Below are 19,881 nucleotides of genomic sequence, written 5' to 3'. Positions count from 1 at the left end.
GGAATACTTACGACATAGAATCATATGGAGGCTTTACAGAAATATGTGGGTCATATAACAGGAAAATCAGCTAGAAGGGTGGGTATATAGCCACTTCTTTGAGGTGGAGTAGAGGTGACAGGGGACCCCAGTCTGCTGCTTTTGTTATGAGTGCTATAGAGGGACTTGACTAAAATGATGTGCTTGAACATCTCTGATGACAAGGAAAATTTTATTATCTGAGCATCTGTGTTGTTATTGAAATTCACAATCACTACGGAAGTTAACAATTCTTATTTTTCTGGATTAGCTGCAAGTCCAAGGATGCTCTGGGGTGAGTGCTTAAGAATAACAAACGGGAGGGTAGCACGTGGCCCAGAAAAATGGAAATTCTGGAAAGGGTGGAGAGAATTACCTTTAATTTAATGACTCATTACTGCCTGTTCAGCCAGAGGAGATCATGCCACAGGGTGGAACATTTCACAATGAGTGTCCTGACCAAGGCCAAGAATGGAGGCGGGCAATGGCAGAGGCCTCCTCTGAGGCCTGGGCTAGGGCTGTCCTGTGCATCAGGACGACTGACAGCAGAGCCGCAAGCACAGCTTATGTAAGTTGAGCAAATGGACTACTGTGAGATCATGAAGCCAGGGATAACTGTATTTTAACTGTTAGAGAAGGAAGACAAGCTTTGTTGAAGGCACAGGGGGAGAGAGAGGAGGGGAAAGGCCAGGGAAACAGATGAGAGGTTCACAAAGATGACCCACGAAGCCCAGAGTGCAGGTGAAGCACCGCGGAGGACCATGGCAGCTGCCACTCAGCGCTCTCCTCGTTTACGACCTCTACTACAAATGAGGTTAAATAATCATGTGCTGTCTCCTGTCCCCAGGACAGAGGTCAGAGAACAGAAACAACATCTGTGTAAAGTAAACCAGCGGTACCTGGCTTGCTGCTCCCTTGCCGCCCGAGGGTGCCCTGGGTTCTGCAATCTCCTGTCAGTGAGAACTGCCCACCTGGTCCCCAAAGGTCTGCCAACTCCTCATATATTTCCAGGCCATGCATTGGTTTGCCCCCATATTCAGCAAGTATCCTGGCTCACCTCCTGTGATAACGGGCACAGCCTCTGCCCTCACGGAGATATTATTCAATGTGATGGGCACAGACGGTAAACAAGCAAACCTCAAGCAGTGCATCTGATAGGAATGGCTGTTTCATGGTGAATTAAAGTGGCAGAGCTGCTCCAGAGATGACAGCAAGCCCTGTTGGGCAGCCTTCCAGTATCACCTCCAATGATCCCTGGCTTCTGGTACCCACACCCTTGCACAGTCCTCAGTTCTTGAATTTGGACTACTAGTTAGTTGATTGCTAGAAATAAAATATAGCAGAAGTGATAGCATACCACTTTCGTGATCGGGTTATAAAAGAGCATGCCTTCTGCCTTGCTTAAACCCTCTGTCTGGCTCTTTCCTCCTGTTTGCTCTGATGCAGCAAGCTGCCACATATGAGTTTCCTCCTGGAGGGGCAAGATGGGGAGGGTGGCCATCGCTGAACAGAGGCCATCAGTTCCATGTCCCTGGAGGGACTCAGTATCAGCAATAACCACATGAGTGAGCCTGCCCCAGACCCTTCCTCAGTCAGCCTTAAGAAGGAAATCTTCGACTCCATTGATATCTGGCCTGCAGCTTAGGAGAGGTCTCCAGAGACCATGCCTGGAGCCACAAGAACTAAGAGGTAATACACGTGCTGTTTTAAGTTACTGAGCCTTGCGGTACTTTTTACACAGTAGTATCTAATGCGCTTATATGTAAGATACATTCCTTTCTCTTTCTTTTTTAATCCATTCAGTCGTTGTCTTGTTATTGATGCAGTTGGTACTTTTTATTGTGATATAACTACTTTTATATTTTGGCTTAAATCAACCATTTCATTTTGTTCCTTCTATGTAATGCAATTGTTCTCAGCCTCTTTTATCTTCTTTCTGGCCTTGTTTGGTTTGATGGAGAATTTTTATCATTTGGTCTCTTTAACAATTTGGACATTTGAAAATTACATGATGCTCTCTAACTCAAAGTATCATGTTATCTTTTCTTTGCTCTTAGACAAGGACTTCTAGTATGCAAACTACTGTACATTTTGTGTGTGTTTCCCCTTTCTGTGTAACTGTGTTTCTGTTGTCTGTTGTTTTCTCTCATTCTCATTTATCATGCTTTTTTTAAAATTGTGTGACTGTCTACTTTTGTGTGATGATCATAGCATTTAAGATTATCTAGAGGGATAATTTGAGGTATATGAAATGGAATACTTCTTAACAGAAGATATTCCTTTTCTTTTCTATGACTATGGGAGAAACATTCTAGGAATACTTTAGTTCCAAATGCAATGTTTGAGGTTCTCTGCGAGATCCAGGAGATGAAACAGGTGGGAACACACACAAGAACCGATTAACTTCAGATTTATATTTACCTTGCTGTTGAAGCCACTTTGAACACCCGCTTAAAGCATGGGTAGGCATCAGGCAGACACGTCAGCTTCTCCTGCCCATAATCGCAATATTGCAGATGGTTCTTCTTGATTAGCAAATTCCTTGAGGGAAAAGCATATTTGAACTACGACTTACCTCCCGGTTCTTGTTTATTATGTCACTAGTTCTTTGCTGTTTTTAGAGTTTTCTTCTACCTAACACAGTATTCTTGCTCTTTTTGTTTTAATTACCTAGCTTGACATTTCTAGAACCAAAAGTCTCTATACCAATAATTTCCATAAGAAAATCAATTAGATTGATTGCCATGTATCTTACAGTTTGGTCATTATTTTGATTAGTGTATTGTTATTTTACATCTTATTTGCTTTTGATGGCCAAAAAATTATATTGGTTTTTACATGATACTACATATCTAGTAACTTTGCTAAGCTATCACTAAGTCTTACAGTGTGTCTTTAGGTATTTTGTGAGTCCTGTATTTAGACAACTGTATCTGTGCACATAAGAATTTGTTACAATATTGCCAACTCTTATATACTTATTTCAGTTGTTATTGTAGTATATTTTCTGGCACCTGGAGAAAATGTTGAAGACTCAGGATTGGTGATAATGAAAATTTTTATCTTTTCCTAAATTTAATGTAAATATTCCATAATTCATTATTAAGTATAATGCTACTGTAGAATTTTGGCAGACACCTATTTGTAGTAAAGAAATTCGCATCTTACTTCTAATTTCTTAAGGATTTAAAAATCCAGTATGCTTCCTGAATTTCCTGAATCATTTCTACATGTGTTAAAATGATATTTTGCCTTCAAATCATTAATATGTCTTATCATGCTAATAGATATTGCGATATTGAGCCATTAATGCATTACTCAGATACACCCTACCTGATAATCTTAATGCATTGCCATATTGAATTTAATGAAGTTTGATTTTGAATTTTTATGCCACTCTTCAGAGATGGAATTTCTTTCTTATGAAAACATACAAAAATGAAACCCTAACCTAATCTAATCAAAGACAGAACAAGACCTTCTCGGTCCGGCTCTTCCTGTCAAGTACTGACTAAAAGCAGGCTCCGTGTCTTTGTTAGGGAATTCCTCTGTCACCAGACAGCTGCAAAGGAGAAAGTAAAACAGGAATCTTTTTTAAACTAGAATCACCTCTCTTCCAGAAAAAGAAGAGTGGGATTTATATTACACGTAAAAGTTATTCTTGGGAATTTTAATCTTTATAGCGATGAGCCTTCTTATTCAAAAATATAACATGCATTTCTACTTGCGATACTCTTGTATTTTTCTGTCCCTTAAGAATATTTTTACATTCTCTCGCTGTAAGTCACGTATATACTAAGTTTACTCTTGAGCATTTCGTTTTCGTTCTTGTGTTTGATTTCTTCCACTATATAGATACATATTTTTTACATATGAAAGCTATAGATTTCATTATTTTAATAAACCCTCTTTTTAATTATATATTTAATTCATTTGTTATGTCTTTTATATGCTCCCTTTATTAACTGAGTTTTCTTCCTGTTTGTAGTATTTTTCACATGGGAATATAAGCTTATCATTCACAGGTAGTTTTACTGCCTCTTTCAAAGTTTTACTCTCTCCTAATCACACTGGCACAAACTTCAGGAAGTGAGCAGCAGTGAATACCATGCAAGGCTCAGAAGACAGAGAAATAAACTCGAGGCTCCAGGTCCCTGTCCTCACAGGGCTGGACTCAGGACTGGATTTAAAGAGAGAGCCTGGGTCAGTGCTGACACAGACACCTGCCCGCTCTGCCTTTCTTACGGCGTTTCTCAGTACCTGTCATTCATTACATAATTACTTAGGAGTTTTGGTCTCTCTCCCCTATAAAACATAAACTCTCTGGGGGCATTCCGCTTTTGAGGTCATCCATGTGTCTTCAGGGACTAGAACACGTAGGCATTCACTCAACATGTGGTGACAAAGCAAACGTGGGCCAGTTACAGCCACAGGCCAAACGCTGCTGGGGGTCACTGTTAGGGCGGAGGGCTTGCGGGAAGCCAGCACCTCCCAGGGGTCTGCACGGTGTCTGTGGCCGCCTTCTCACCGCGCGGCAAAGCCAAACGATCGCCACGACAACAGCATGGCTCACAAAACCAGGAACTGTTACTAGCTCACCATTTACAGGACAAGTCTGGTGACTTTGATTGAAGGCAGATATGTGAAGCCAAGATCTTTTATAACAGGCCATTGGAATCAAGCTTAGTTTGCATCTGCAGGAACTGTTTAACTCCTGGTCTAACCAAAGCCAATACAACCTGCCTTCTTCCTCACCGAAGGCCGTGCGCCCTCCTGCTCAAACCAAGGGCCAGTGCACTTTCGCAGGGAAAATGCTGCCCCCCCCCCCCCCCCGCACAGCGCAGGGTCTCAGTGTGCACCCCGACGGGTGGCGAAGGGCAGGCGTGGGGGCGTCGCACTGCCAAGGGGCCGTGCTGGGAAACAGCCCGGATTCCCAGCACGGGGAGACAGCCGGGTCGGGGCCTGGCTCCCGCCTCCCGGGACCGGCCCTCCCTCCACCTCCCTGCGGACTGCACCCCTCCCGGGCCGCTCGGCCGTGGGCCCTGTGTCAGCTCCGCCAGCAGGGCCAGCGAACGTCACTCCGCGACGCTCCCATTACCAAATTAGTCCTCGCCTCTGTCGGCTGCCGTCTGGCAGGCGTCACCTGGAGCAGTGGCCACACAGCCGGAGGGCTGTTTACTGGGACACGGCCCAGGCCTTGCGCCTGTGAGGAAGCACAGACCCGAGGCCGAATCCGGGGGCCGACCCACGCGCAGCGCGCTACCAAATAAGGCCGCCCGGGCCGCACGGCCCATGCACGGTGCCTGGGAGCTGGGCTCTGGGCCCACGGCGGGGCTTGGCCCACAGGGGCTGGCCGGTGCTCCGGGGGCGCCCCACGGCCGGGCCGCAGCCTGGAGCACAAGCCCTAGGCCTGGCCCTCGGGATGCCCAGCTGCCTGGGAGGGGCTGCCCATGTGCAGCCCCAGGGGCCAGCGCCCGAGCGGCTCTCGGGACACGTCTGTGCCCACACGGAGGCCAGCTGGGCTCGGCCACCGCCTGATCCGGGTCTCGGCTCCCCTCGGCTCCTCGGAGCAGGTTCACTGATCATTCCAACTGGTAACATTTATTCAGTAAATGTATTCTGCCCACAGTGATTACAAAAATCTGCCCAAAGTAATAACATGTATTATATGCGCACCTCTCCTGCCAGGTGCCACCTACATAACACCACACCACACACCACACACACACACACACACACAGACACACACACATACACACACACACACACACACACCACTGGGAGGCACACACACACACACACACACACCCCACTGGGAGGCGCACACACACACACACACACACACACCCCAGTGGGAGGCGCGCACACACACACACACACACACATACACCCCAGTGGGAGGCGCGCACACACACACACACACACACACACACACACACACACACACACACACCCTGCAGAGGCCTGGAGGACAGGGCTGAGAACACTGGACTGGGAGGCTGCGCCGTTCAAAGCCGGAAGAGTACCCTCCACTGTATTCGGTCAAGTGGGGCTCAAGCTCAGTGGGAGGTGAGGCCGCAGGAAAGGTCGGGTTCTTCTGAGACACGGGCCGCCCTTCCGAGCACCCGCGCCAAGCGCAGCATCACATCGCGCTTAGTGCTAACTGCGGCCCCCCGTCGCTCAGCAGCGCGCCCGGATGCAGCAAGTGCTTGGTGTTTTTGTTAACGGATGGGTGAACTGGTGACTGGACGAGCAGATGACTGAATGAATACTTTACCGGGAGGAGAGCTGAGGAGGAACACTAGGCTTTGATCTCAGCTGGCATGTCACTGTTTTAATTGGCTCAGACAGAGAGCTACATAACTCGACCAAATATCCTCTGCAAGAAACATCAAGATCTCAAATTAATTCCCCGAAAAGCAAAACATTAATGATGTGTCAACATTCAAGGCCAAAGCTAAGGCACTTGTGCAGAAATAGATGAAAAGTTGACCTGGCAAAGGCCTAGTGAGGTGCAGTCCCACATCTGCCGACTGGTTTTGTTTGCTCAAAGGTGGAAAAGTAGACAGAAGGCCCATTGTGGAGTTGTGAGAAAAATTAACTAGATGACAAAACGTTAAAACCTCTGATTATGTAATACTTTCCCTTAAATATCGGTGACTCTGCAGCTGCCAGTAAATGGGACTGCATTGTAAACATTTTGCATTTAGACACTGCTCAGGTTTAGCTTTCACAGGAAAATTTAATTGTGTTAGGGACATTTTTAAATGAAAAAAACAGAAGAACTGTGGAAAAGGCTGTGAAAAACTGATTACTGCCCTAAGGACCTATGCTTTTTCTCCTCAATGGTATACTGAAAACAATAGTGTGACCTTGAAAGGTAGGAGAACACTTACATTCCCTGTGAAAATACCCAGGTACAGGGCATGGACATTATTCCAGAGCATTCCTAGTAACCCATGCATTTGCCTCTGAAGCAAAGGTGACTGGGCTGCCACAGGAGCCAGCCTTCCTCAGAGATGTTTCCTGATGTCAGGAGAACTGCACACTGCCCTACATTCACACAAATGCAGATGCCACAAGTCCAGCCCACCTCCCTCACGTCCAAGTCCCGTGCTTTTTGCAGTTCCCGCCACTGTCCCTGGAAAGCAGAAAGGGGGTCAAGCACAGCTCGCCTCTATTAGAAGCAGTAAAGACTGGTCCTCACCACACAACTCCTCCACAGCTTCCACACTGCAACTTTTGCTAATTATTCCAGTTTACTTTGTCTTGTAATTTATATTGACATTTAACTAAGTAAAAACTTATGGAGATAAAATAATAAAATTGTTGTTTGTCTGGTGGGTGCCAAGCCTTGGGCTGGAAACCACGAGTTAGTGCCTCACTGGACACACCTAGTTTGCTGTATGGCACTAAATGTCCCCATTTCATTGCCAGTGAAGGTGAGGTGCAGAGGATGGTGAAATAGGCTTAAATTCCAAAGTCCTAGCTTTCTCTAATCTACCAGGTGGCTCCATTTAACGTGTCCCTTTGAGATATATTTGTTAGACATGATTTTGTCACATCCCGATTTTCCTCTGTTGTCTAAACTATTTTGAGTTTTTAAATCACCCCTCAGGATAAGCTTTCTGGAAATTCAAGAGGATGCTTGAACAGGGGGAGGACAATATGGCCAGGAGCTGGCTGCCCAGGGCCATGGCTTATGGTGATAAGTAATAAGGGCAGAATACCGAGGAGGAGGTAGGGGAAGAATTGTGCGGTCTGCACACAGGAAAGCAGAGTGAGAATACAGCTCACAGCAGCAGGATTCAGGCTCAGTCTAAACCCTTCAGGATAGTGGTGTTGACTTTAACAGATTTGGAGCTAGAAAGGGCCTTACACTCGGTGTTTCACAGGCAGAAACCTGGGCCTCAGCAAAGGAAAGCGACTCACCCAAGTCTGCAGTTAATAACAGAGACAGGGCATGAGCTGGGGTGTCTTGGTGGCTTCTCCTGATCCTTTTACCTGCACCTGCTTTCATGGAACAACCCTAAAACCTGTCAGCAGGCAGCCAGGCAGGTGGCCAGCGCCTGGGGAGGGACTGGGGCAGGGCAGCGCGGCCCAGGTCACAGCCAGCCCTTCTCCCGGGCCCTTGCACTTGGGTGTCATCGGAGTGTGTCGCTGTGCCATGCTCCCCCTGCCGCGCAGGCATGCGTGAGCCCACACCTATGCGGAGCCTGGTGAATGTCTTGACTTTTATGAAGTGCTTTGACCACAGTGAGGACATTTATTTCACAGGGGAAGAAACTGAAGTCCAGCGAGATTGATGGTCCTGACCGATCATCTAATTGGAACTGACAAGCCAGGCTTTGGACGTACACTTGTTGGGCTCTGAGGCCCCTGCTTTCTCCACTTCCAGGATGTCTCTCCCTGAGACTTGCGCAGACAGGACAGCTCATTCCCCCACCGGGACGAGGAGACGAGGGACTTCCACAGAATGAGAAGTCTCCCCATAACTGAATTTTGTAAGTACGACACATTTAAATTTTATTTTGATGATTTACTTAATCAACAAAACTAAGTGTTTTATTAACTACTAGGGTGTTTACTTACTAAACAGTGCATTACACTGTGTGCTATTCTAAGCACTTTCCATACATTAAAATCTTTTATCTTCTTAACAGTTATGTAATATAGGTACTATCATTATTCCAATTTTACCGATGAGGACACTGAGGCCCAGAGACAACAGGCAAATTATCTAAGATTGCACAGCTAACAAGCGGAAGAGTATTTAAATCCAGTCTAGAGTCTGAGCTTTAACCACTAGGCCATACTTCTTTTATTCCATAGAAATCTTAGCAGAGAATACACCTATCTTGGCTTCCCTCCACCGAGAATAGTGGGGCCAGGCAAATTCTCCTTGTAATTCCAGGCCACTCAGGTGAACTCGGAGCATCCCCCCTATGAGGGCGCACCAGTCAGTTTCCCCTAGACTGCCCCAGACCGGTATTCTCGGGGGTTTCTGATTTTTACAGCTCTTCTATTTCTTCTGCTATCTTCTGCCACTTCCTATGGCTAGTAATACAGTAGAATACATCATTCTTGACCTTGTTTTATAAATATGATCAGGCTCTGTGTCTCTGCAGGGTTCTCGAACACTCTGACAGTGATCTGCATGAGCCTTGTGACAGCCCCTCCTTCCCTTAGGCTGTTTATTGGAGGATGCAGTGGCAGGGGGCACCCCACTGTGTAAGATCCTGCTCTAAGGGATCCCTGGTTTAAGCCCTGGGAGGGAAATATCAGCTGGGTGGGGGTGGGGAGACGGCGTGGAGCTTTTCTGGTGGAGGAAGTCACACACACACAGACACGCCGGCCGGTCCTCTAGGGCACAGTCCATCTCACCGCTGAAACATGCCTCCCCGCCAGGCCTGGTACTGCAGCAGGCGGAACTCCCCCACAGGGAAGCGGAGACTCCACAGAAGGAAGAGCCAGGCCTTGAGGCAGGCTTTTGACACTTCACGATGGGCAAAGTTTTCGCTTTCAGCAATGCTGTGAAAAACTGTTTCTCACGGTCACCCTGAACTTTGACTCAGAGCCTAAATAGCTGGCAGAGGCGTGGCTGGTTCTGAGGTTTCACTTGGCAGAAGCGTCCTTCTAACCCCTGGGTCTGCAGCCTGCTTCCTCTGAGGTGGGGGGTTTTGGGCCCTGGGTCAGAATCCCCCAGGGTCACCTCTCCTCTGCTCCTCTGCTCTGGGTCTCAGCACACCTGCAGTACAGAGTCTCCTCTGCAGAAGCATCGCCCAGGTACCTGTTAGAAGTGCACATTCCCAGGCTCCACCCGAGACCCACTGAACCAGAACCCGGGGTGGGCCCAGTGAGCTGTGCTTTAACAAGTGCTGTGGGGACTCCGTAGCACTCTTGGGTTTGAGAACCACTGAGGTAGAAAAAGGGAAACTGGACAAGGGACCCAGACAAAAGGAAGCAGCACCCTCATGGGCAGTCCTCGGGCAGGCTGAGGTGGGGGAAAAGGCACCATCCTGTGGAGGCACTGCCCCACCCTCCCCGCTTCCAGGCGCCACAGCTGCAGGCTGGCACCCGCTGGCCCAAGGCTCAGGCCCCACACTCCCGGGGTGGGGGCGGGGGCAGGAAGGGCTGTGGAGGCCTCCACCTTCCAGCTGATGTCCTCACCCGCTGAGGACGTAAGGAAGTCCATGACGCAGCCTCGGGCGGAGTGCGCTGCAGGCCCCAAGGAAGCACAGCGGACCAGGGTGTCATCCCTAGAGAGCCCGTTGGCTGCCTCTTGCTCTGCCCTTGGAGAGGGCATGAGAAATGCTGCTCCCGGTGCTCGGAAAATAATCATCAGCCCAGCCGGGCCAGGAGGTGAGTGGCTGAAGGCCCCTGGAGGATGTGCTTCAGTCCACTGGGCTTGAGCCAAACAAAGGCATGTCAGTCTGCATGGGCTGCCGTATAAAACACAGACGGGGTGGCTTAAGTAGGTAATTTAGTGCTCACAGTGCTGGAGGCTGGACGTCCAAGATGAAGGGCCAGCAGGTTGGTTTCTCTTAAGGCCCCTCTGTCCTCTCGTGACCTTTAGTCTGTGTGTGCACCCCTGGTGTCTCTTCCTATTCTTACATGTAATCCAGCCTTATCAGATCATGGCCCACCCTTGTGGCTTTATTTAACTTGAATTACCTCCTTAAAGGCCCATCTCCAAATACAGTCACACTGGGGGATGGGGATTCATCACGCGAATCCTGGGTGGAACGCTAATGCGAAAATGGCAGGCATCCTGAAACAATGATAACAAGGTACTGACTCCATGAGGATTTATCACGTGGGCCATTCCCCCACCAGCACGCTCCACAGTCTCTGTGACACATAACCAGTACTCGGTGAACATACACTAGAGAAACTGAATAATCGGTGAGCATTTTGGTTTATTTTTTGTGTCAACTTGACCGGGCCACAGGGTGCCCAGGCATTTGGTCAAACACTCCGGGTGTTTCATGAGGGTGTTTTTGGATGAGATTAACATTTACATTGGTAGAACAAGTAAAGCAGATTGTTCTCCCTAGTGTGGGTAGGCCTTGTCCAACCAGTTGAGGGCCTGCAGAAAAAGGCTGACTTCCCTGGAGTAAGACGGAGTTTCTCCCGCCTGACTACCTTCTGACTAGGGCGTAGGCTTTTTCATGCCTCTGACTTGAACTGAAACATCAGCTTCTCCTGGGTGCCTAGCCTGCCCTTCTTTAGATTGTGATCATTCAGACTGGAGCTTACCTACCTGCTTCCCTGGGCCTCCGGGTTGCTGACTCACCCTGCACATTTGGTGACTTGCCTTCATAATCACATAAGCAAACTCCTTATGACAAATCTCTTTTTACATGTGTATATACATAGACATCCTATGTGTCTCTGGGGAATCCTGACTAATATGGTGAGTTAATTCACTTTTTAGCACTGAAGTCTGGGGGAAATTTTTCTTGCGAGTCTCAAAGAACATAGAGTAATATAATGAATATAATGAAATGTATGTCAGCAGTATTGTTTTGGTAAATTAGAAAGTATTAACAAATGAGTTTCTCAAAGTCTAATGTGCATATGAATCAGGCCCAGCTATGAAGAGTGATTCCGGCCATCTGCGGTGGGGCCTGAGTGTCTCCTGGGGCCAGCGCTTCGCCTTAGCCCTGTGTGCGCGGTGAGCGCTGAGTGTCTCTCACTGCCACTCAACAGAGAGAGGACTAAGGACTTGCGGCGCTGCCCTGCCGACTGGAGCCACCTTCCCTCCTGCCCTTTCTGTACTTGGTATAGAGGCCACAACAGTTGAAGTTCTGCTGTACTGTGCTTCAACTAGCCCAGCTGCTTTGAATACAGCTCCCCATTCTTCCATCTATCACCCCAAAGACTGCCCGGGGGTCACTGCTCAGCTCTCTGTATTCCGTGGCTATAAATCTGAGGCTCCTCTGGGGTCCCCTGGGACCGTGTCCACACCTTATTCCTGTGGTGCGGATGCAGTCTCTCCTGCTTTCTTCTCTTCCATCCATCCAGTTCAATCTGTGTTTTATTTCACAAGATATCTCAAAATATCTGGCCCACTGCTGGCTCCCCTCTTTATTTTTAAGCAAAGTTACATGTTTTTTGCCAATTCAAAGGGTACTTGGGGAACAAGAAGTAGTTACAAAGTTCAATCCACTTTCTTGATCCAGAAACCTGGGCCACTTTCAAAGGCTCTGCATGTGGTTCTTAAATATTGTGCTGAATCAACAAAGAACATGTTGCCAAACTGAAAATCTTGTGCAGTTGGCTGCTTCTCCACCATAGCTCTGAGCTAGGGTGTGCAATAAAATGAGAAGACATAGAGTGCTTTAAATCATTTTTATCAAAGCAACATGCACTTAGAAAAGATGCACACCAGCAGGGCTCGGCCCAATGAATTCCTTAGGCTGAGCACACCCACGTAACCAGCATCGGAACCAAGAAATTGATCATTGCCAGCGGTCCGAGGCACGCCCTGCCCTGCATCCTCTCCACTCACTCCCACCTCCCAAAAGTCACACCCATCTCTATTTCTGTTACACAGTTTGGGGCATTTATATAAAATGGAATCAAATTGCATAGGATTGTTAGTGTTTCATTTCTTTGGCTAAACATTATTTTTGTAAGCTATACCCATGTTTCAGTGTATAAATGCGTCCATTCTCATATCTGTATAGTACTCAATGTACAAATGAACTGCAACTTATCTGTTCTGGTCTTTTATAAATGGCTTTGTTGAGAAACAATTTACATATGATTCACCCATTTATAGTATACAATTCAATGATTTTCTGTATACTAACAGGGTTGTGCAACCATCACCACAATCTAATAATCTAATTTTACAGTATTTTTGTTCTCAGTAAAAGAATCCCAGAAACCATTAATAGTCAGTCTCCACTTTCCCCACGCACTCCTCCCCGACTCAGCTCTGGGCAATCACTACCCTGCTTTCCAGCTCTGTAAACCTGCCTATTCTGAATTACATGTGAATCATATGATACACGGAGTTTAGGGACTGGCTTTGTTCACTTCATACAATGATTTTGAAGTTTGTTGTAGCAAGTGTCAGTACTTCCTTTCTCTTTCATCGTTAAATAATATTTGTACAGATACTCTGCTTTTTATTTATTCATTCATAAGTTGATGGACATTTGGGTTGTTTCTACATTTTTTACTATTATGAATAATGCTATAATGAACATGGCATGTAAATTTTTATGTGCATGTATGTTTTCATTTTTCTTAGGTATATACCTAGAAACAGATTCAACGGGACCTGTGATAGACTCTTTGATGACCTACCAAACTGTTTTCCAAAGCAGCTGAACCATTTTACATTCCCACCAGCAATATATGCAGGTTTTTTTATTTCTCCACATCCTCACCAATATTTGTTACTGTTTGTCTTTGATTACAGCCATTCTAATAGGTGTGAGGTGGTCTGGTCTCTTGTTACACGTTTGATTTTGCCTTTCCCTGATAACTAATGACATTCAGCATTTTTTCATGTGTTCCTTGGCCATTTATATATCATCTTTGGAGAAATGTCTATTCAAAACCTTTGCCCACTGTTTTTAATACTGAGTTGTAGGGGTTCTTTACATATTTTGCATACAAGTTCCTTGGCAGCTATATGATTTTCAAGTATTTTCTTCGATTCTATGGGTTATTTTATCATTTTCTTGATAGTATTATTTGAATCACAAATTTCTTGAATTTCATGGAGTTGTTTGTTTTCTTTTTTGTCACTCATGATTTCATGTCATATTTAAGAAACGTGTGTAACCCAAGTTCAGTAAGATTAATCCTTTTGTTTTTACAAGAGTTATATGGTAGCTCTTCTTACCCTTATGACCCATCCCAAGTTGATCTTTTTTTTTTTTGGTATGGTATAAGGTAAGGATTATTCTTTTGCATGTAGATATCCCTTTTTCCCAATACTATTTGTTGAAGAGACTGTTTTTCCCAAATGAATGATCTTCACACATTTGTCTAAAGTCAATTGAGCATAGGTGTGTGGGTTTATGCATGTCTTGATTCTCAGTTCTACTCCACTGATCATGTCTATCTTGAGTCCAGTACAACACTGCCTTGATGACTTTATTTCTGTTGTATGTTTTAAAATCAGTAATGGTGAGTCTTCCAATTTTGTTTTGTTTTTTTTCAAGTTGTTTTGGCTGTTCTGGGTCCTGTGCATCTCCATAAGAATTTTAAGAAAATCCTGTCAATTTTTGCAAAAATGGGATTTTGAAAAGTTGAGTTGAATCAAATATGTAGATCTAGTTTGGAAGTCTTGCCATATTGGCAATATTAAGTTTTCTATTGCATAAACTTAGATGTTTTCCATTTATTAAATAACTCACTTAATCAGTGTTTGTAGTGCTGGTATACAAGGCTTGCACTTCTTTTGGTCTGTTTCATTTATTTCTCCTGATGTTACCATAAATGGCATTTCTTTCTTAATTTCATTTTCAGGATGTTCCTTGCTAATGGACAGAAATGCAACTGAGTTGTATATATTGATCTTATGTCCTGAAAAATGCTGAATTTTTATTAGCTTATTAACAGATTTTTTTAGTGGATTCCTTTGGATTTCCTATTTATAATATTATGTCAACTGGGAAAAGAAATAGTTTGATTTGTTTTCCAATCTGGAGGTCTTTCTTTTTTTAATTGGATAATTGCCCTGTTTAGAGCTCCCAGACCAATGTGGAAGACGAATGACATCCTTGTCTTATTCCCGATCCTCAGTGAACTTTTTATTTAGGCTCTTATACTTTTCAACTCTTGGACTTTCTCTCTCTTTATTGGGGTTCTCTGTGTGGGGCAGTGTCATCTGCTTCCTTTACATTTTTTAAAGCATCGATTTCTTTAGCTCTTTGCAGGTATTTATCACAGCTGCTTTGAAGTCTTTCTCTGCCAAGTTCACCTTCAAGGGCAGTTTCTAATGCTGGTTTGTATGGGTTTTTTTCACCCTATATACAAGTCATCCATTCTTGTTTATTTGCACATCTTATAATTTTTTGTTGGAAACTGGTCATTTCAGATAACATATTGATTGTGGTGACTCTGTACGCTAACCCCCTTCCAGGGTGGTTGCTGTTTGCCTGGTCATTTCTTTCTGTCGTTAGTGACATGGCTGAAGCTAGACCTATTACATCTATTTCCTTTGCAATGTGCAGTTTCTCTTATTCCTGCTCAGACTTTCTACCACATTTTCCATCGTGTAATCTTGCTGTGTAAGGGTCACCCTAGGATCGGCATAAGCTCCTCATTGGTCAAAGGCTGTGCTTCAGTCCCCTTAGCCAATCATATTTTTACACTTTATCATCAGATGGGTGCTGCTGTCACAGCTTCAGGAGTTTAGGCTTTCTGCCCCATGGGTGGCAGGGGCTGGCAGCTCGGAGGCTCCCTCTGTGATAACCCCTGAGAGAGAGCAGCCTTGGGTTTACACGCAGGCTTCTAGGCTGCTGGGGCTGAGTGAGATTTTAATCATAAGCTTGGCTTTCTAACAGCCCCTGGGTCAGAGTCTGGCTCTGTCGGTTTGCACACAGACTGTGTTTAACCCTTTGGTACCAAGGAGGCTTCTGCCCTGCATGGATGGTCTGTGTGTTCTCTGGAGGGTGCGTGTACCACACTGCGCGTCCTGCTCTGACCTGCTCCAGAGAGGCTGCAGTCTACACACACTCTCAGCTTCCCTGGCCCCAGAGCTGACTGTGATCCCGGGAAGGCTCTGCTTGGCCATCTCTTTTCCTGGTTCTTTTTATTAAACTTCTGGCTGCTCTCCCATTTACATTTATCTCGGAGCCCCCTCTTCATTATTACTCTCCACCAAGAGCTCCATTTTATCGACACCCTTAAGAACAGATTTCTCCCATCCTGCTCCAAAGAGCCAGTCTCCTTAGCAAGAGCCATGGGGCTCTTCATCCTTACGGCCTGCCTTTCCTCTGGGGCCCGGCTGGACCAGTGCTGTGGGTGGGGACCCACTGTGCGCAGGCTGACGCCTCTCTCTACAACGGGCACTCGGGAAGGGGCAGCCTGGTTTTCTCAGCTTGCCCTTCCAGATGTGGAACCTCTGCCAACAAGCCCGCCGGGGTGGGTGCCATAGAAGCCCCAGTAGTCTCACCTGCTCAGCTGGCATAGGGATCCCCCATGAGCAGTAGGGGCCTGGTGGGGGAAGAGGACAGCTCTGCTCTGCCTGCCCAGTGCAGGTTCTGTACTGGGCGCTGGAGTGATGAGAGAGAGGGATTGCTGCCTGCCCCTCCTGGCATGAGGCCGCAGCCCACCTGGGCAGCTGGGGCAGAGGGAGCCCCTTCTGGCTGCACCCACCCAGAGGAGAGCCCCTGTAGCACTGTGCTGGGGGAGGGGAGGCTGATGACGCCCGCAGTGGCTCAAATGCCACAGAAGCTCGCTGATTATAATGGAGGTTTAGTACATTTTCCTGAATTAGTGTTTTTCCATTTGCTCTGCAGAGACTTAAAATGATTGTTATCTTGCATGATTCTCACTAGGTTGTTATTACTCTACTGGAAAGAAGTTGTGCCAAGTTCCTTGTCTCATCATCTGGAAGTTCAACTTCTTACGGGTTCTACTATTGATTGGTATTTGGGCTGCTTCCAGTTCGGCGCTATTATAAAATAATGCTTCTCTGGCCAGCCTTGCACATGTCGCCTGATGGACAGACGTACACCTTTCTGCTGAGAGCACACCTAGGAGTAACTTACTTGGCAACAGGGAGCCAAGCTTCTACCTTTAATTGTTGATATTATCAAAATGCTTTTCAATGAAATTGTCCCTATCACACTCCCAATGTAGCCAAATTTATCAATATTTGCATAGATGGTTTTTTAGTGGATTAAAAATATTTGAAAATTATAAGTATTCAGTTGTGAACCCAAATTTTGAAAGTGATTAAAAGAAGACAATAAAAAAAAATCTGTTCTATTTTTTCTAGCATATTCTATTTGTGGAAGAGTGAAAAAATAGCATTTATAGTTTCTACATCCAAATACCTGTGTCCCACATATCCAACACAGACTGTCTAGCCAAAAAAATCCTCCTCCCCCTCAAATCTCAGTTGATGATAGCGCCTGACGGTTTCCTGAGAACCATCTGCGGGGATCTGCCCGGCCTCACCGCTTCGCACACTCAGGCCTCCCTGAAGAGGAGATGCAGCATCTCTGCCCCAGGTGCTCACATCAGTAGTGCTGGGCTCTCCGGCTTCTCCCAGGCTCCACTCTCCACTTTCTTCAACATTATTCCCTCTGTCCAGATTCCAAAAATCCCAGATTCATGTCTGGACTATTTTTCCTTCAGAGATGACAACAATCCACTTCCCTTCTTTGGACCCTCGGTGCACCCGAGTCCGGGCGGGCCTTCTGGCGCTCTTAGCCTCACTGTTGTCCATCATGGATATGTGGCGGGCTCCCCAGCATCATTTCTAGATTTCCCCTGGGGCAATGTTAGAGAACTGAGCTCAGATCAAGTTGTGGGAATCATCGGTCTAAGAGTGATTCCCTCTCCTTCGCCAAAGAACTGTGTCATGATGAGCATGTCATAAAATTTGGGCTAATGAATTGTGAGGAGAGGGCTGCTAGACACTTCTTAAGAAAGGCTACGGTCAGTCTCTCTCTTCTCTCTCCGTCTCCGTGGATGTGAACAAGGCAGCAGGGCCCCTGGGTCTGTTCCTGGCAGATGTGTGTAAAATGGGCCAGGCTGGAGGCAAGGGGGATGAAGTCAATAACACGGATGGCAGAGCAGAAGCTGGAAAGAACTGGAGCTTATTTATAATCGCTGAACACAACAGCAGCGAACACTGAAGTTTCCCCTCTGACATGAGTTACTGGAGATAAAAAAAAAATGCCTTATTGTCTAATCCAGTGTGAGCCAGTTTTCTTTTGCCCGCAGCCGAAAGAATCCTAGTAGAATAATTAACTTCTTTGAGTTTCAGTCTTTGTTAGTGGAAGAGAAATAATGGCTGCCTCTTAGAATTTTTGTAAGAAAATTTTGTAAAAAAATTCATTAAATTGCACATGGGACCCCCCCTGGGAACCTCCCCCATTAAAACACCAGACACATGGTAAGGACATGTCAGTTTCTGTTACATGAATGAATGAATGAGGCAATGCATGAAGAAATGGCTCTTTTTGACAGCAGGAGAAGTAGGAGTCATCAAGTTCTAATTCTGCTGGCACATGAGCGCCAAAGGTCAGGGTTCCTAGACGTTTTCTGCCCAGGTAACTAGGTACCCAGAATAGCACACGGCACGCATGTTAGCCAAAAAAATCCTCCTCCCTTCAAAATTCAGTTGACGACACAACCTGGCAGTTTACTGAAAAGCACCTCCAGCGGTCTGCCTCGCCTCACCGCTTCGCACACTCAGGGGTCCTGCATACTGCAGTTTGCAAGCTCTTGAGCGAGAACAAAGCCAAGTCGATGGCTTCAGCAGGTGCTAGCAAGCACCCCATGTGCCCAGCATGGTGAGGATGCGGGGCTGCAGCCGTGAATGAGCTTGTTTCCGAGGGACACAACTGATGACAATTCAATAGAAGAGAAGGTCCAGCGAGCAGCACACACAGTGCCATGAGGGGCTGGGGAGGCTCCAGAGACTGGATCCGAGGGAGGAGCAGGAAGATGTCGGGAGGAGAGGAGAGGCAGCTTGTGTGTTCAGCAGACCAGCGGCGGCATGTACGGTGTCTGGTTCCTGGGTGAGCCGCAGAGCTGAGTCCAGCCCGAGGAGGGCAAGAGGCAGGATACGACAGGGAGGCAGTGGTCAGGCTGCGCGTTCCAAGGCAGTGACTTTGCTTCCTTCCCTTAGAAAAGCAGGAGCTTTTGAACAAGGCCACAGATGCCCTAACAAGATCTGCAGAGAAGCACCCTCCGGAGCTGCAGGCTCTGCGTGGATGTAGGACCTGTGCCGTCCTGGAGGGGGGCCAGGGTGTGACCAGAACTGCGGGCAACGGCAAAGCAAGCTTCAACCCTTAACTTTGTTCTCAAACGCCGAGGAAGCATTGAGTTCTCCTCAGGTGAAGTCAGTCAGAGGTGTGCCTGCCCTTTGGCTTCTCTGGAAGGGACGGTCTGAGCAGTGCTGGCTGCGCCCCTGAGAGGCTGGCCTCCTGGCCAGAGACTCGAGAGGCCCCGCCACGGCCTGCCGCCGGGTACGCGCAGGTGAGTTCTTGCTCACTGTACACCGAGTCCCTCAATAAAGCTGCCAGAACTGGCCCACTTTTACAGACCCCTCTCTAATAGAAATAAGTTAGAGAGTTTTAAAGTTGAAAAAGCTACTTTTGTACAACAAGGAAGACATGATACTTAAAACTGAGATAGGAATCGAGGAATTTACCTATTAATACCTTAAAAAATCACTGCAATTTATGTTTCAGTTGCCATGTGAGCACTTAGACACCAGAGCCCCTTAATTCCATAAGAGTCCCTGGAGGCAGCTTTTATTAACCCCGTCTCACCATTGAGAAACTGAGGTCCAGAGGTCATGCTTGACTCAAAACAGCTGGTGACCCTGAACCTGCCTTCCTCGGGCTCCAGGAGACGGAATCCTCTATCTGTGGTCGGAAGATACAAATGCCATTTTCCAGCCATCAGACTGTGCAGAACTAATATATCCCCACCTCCCTTTCTGCAACCCTTAAAAAACATCCTCAGCCTAGGTCCCAAGGTGTCCCTGAGGACCACGGGAGAGATGATGTGCATCAGCTTTGAAAATAACTGAACACAAGACGTTCTCTGGTGCTTTATTCCAGCTGGCCCTCCAACACTCCCTGACACTCGTGATGGGGGTTGGTGCTGGCCTCCGTAAGCAGGTATCTTCAGGAAACAATTAATCTCCCC

The 19,881-nt window shown here is 46.7% G+C and overlaps 1 long non-coding RNA gene across 1 annotated transcript; it reads left to right on the top strand.

Moving 5' to 3' along the window:
* Positions 1–451: 451 nt before the first annotated feature.
* Positions 452–16,981, top strand: LOC108408499 (uncharacterized). The gene is made up of 4 exons (XR_005063500.2): positions 452–586; positions 1,465–1,707; positions 8,296–8,522; positions 16,548–16,981. It is a non-coding gene; the product is annotated as an uncharacterized lncRNA (long non-coding RNA).
* Positions 16,982–19,881: the final 2,900 nt, after the last annotated feature.

Source organism: Manis javanica, chromosome 1, assembly GCF_040802235.1.
Source record: "Manis javanica isolate MJ-LG chromosome 1, MJ_LKY, whole genome shotgun sequence".
Classification (NCBI taxonomy): domain Eukaryota; kingdom Metazoa; phylum Chordata; class Mammalia; order Pholidota; family Manidae; genus Manis; species Manis javanica.
The sequence above is the reverse complement of the archived record's forward strand: the minus strand, read 5'-3'. Positions and strand labels throughout refer to the sequence as shown.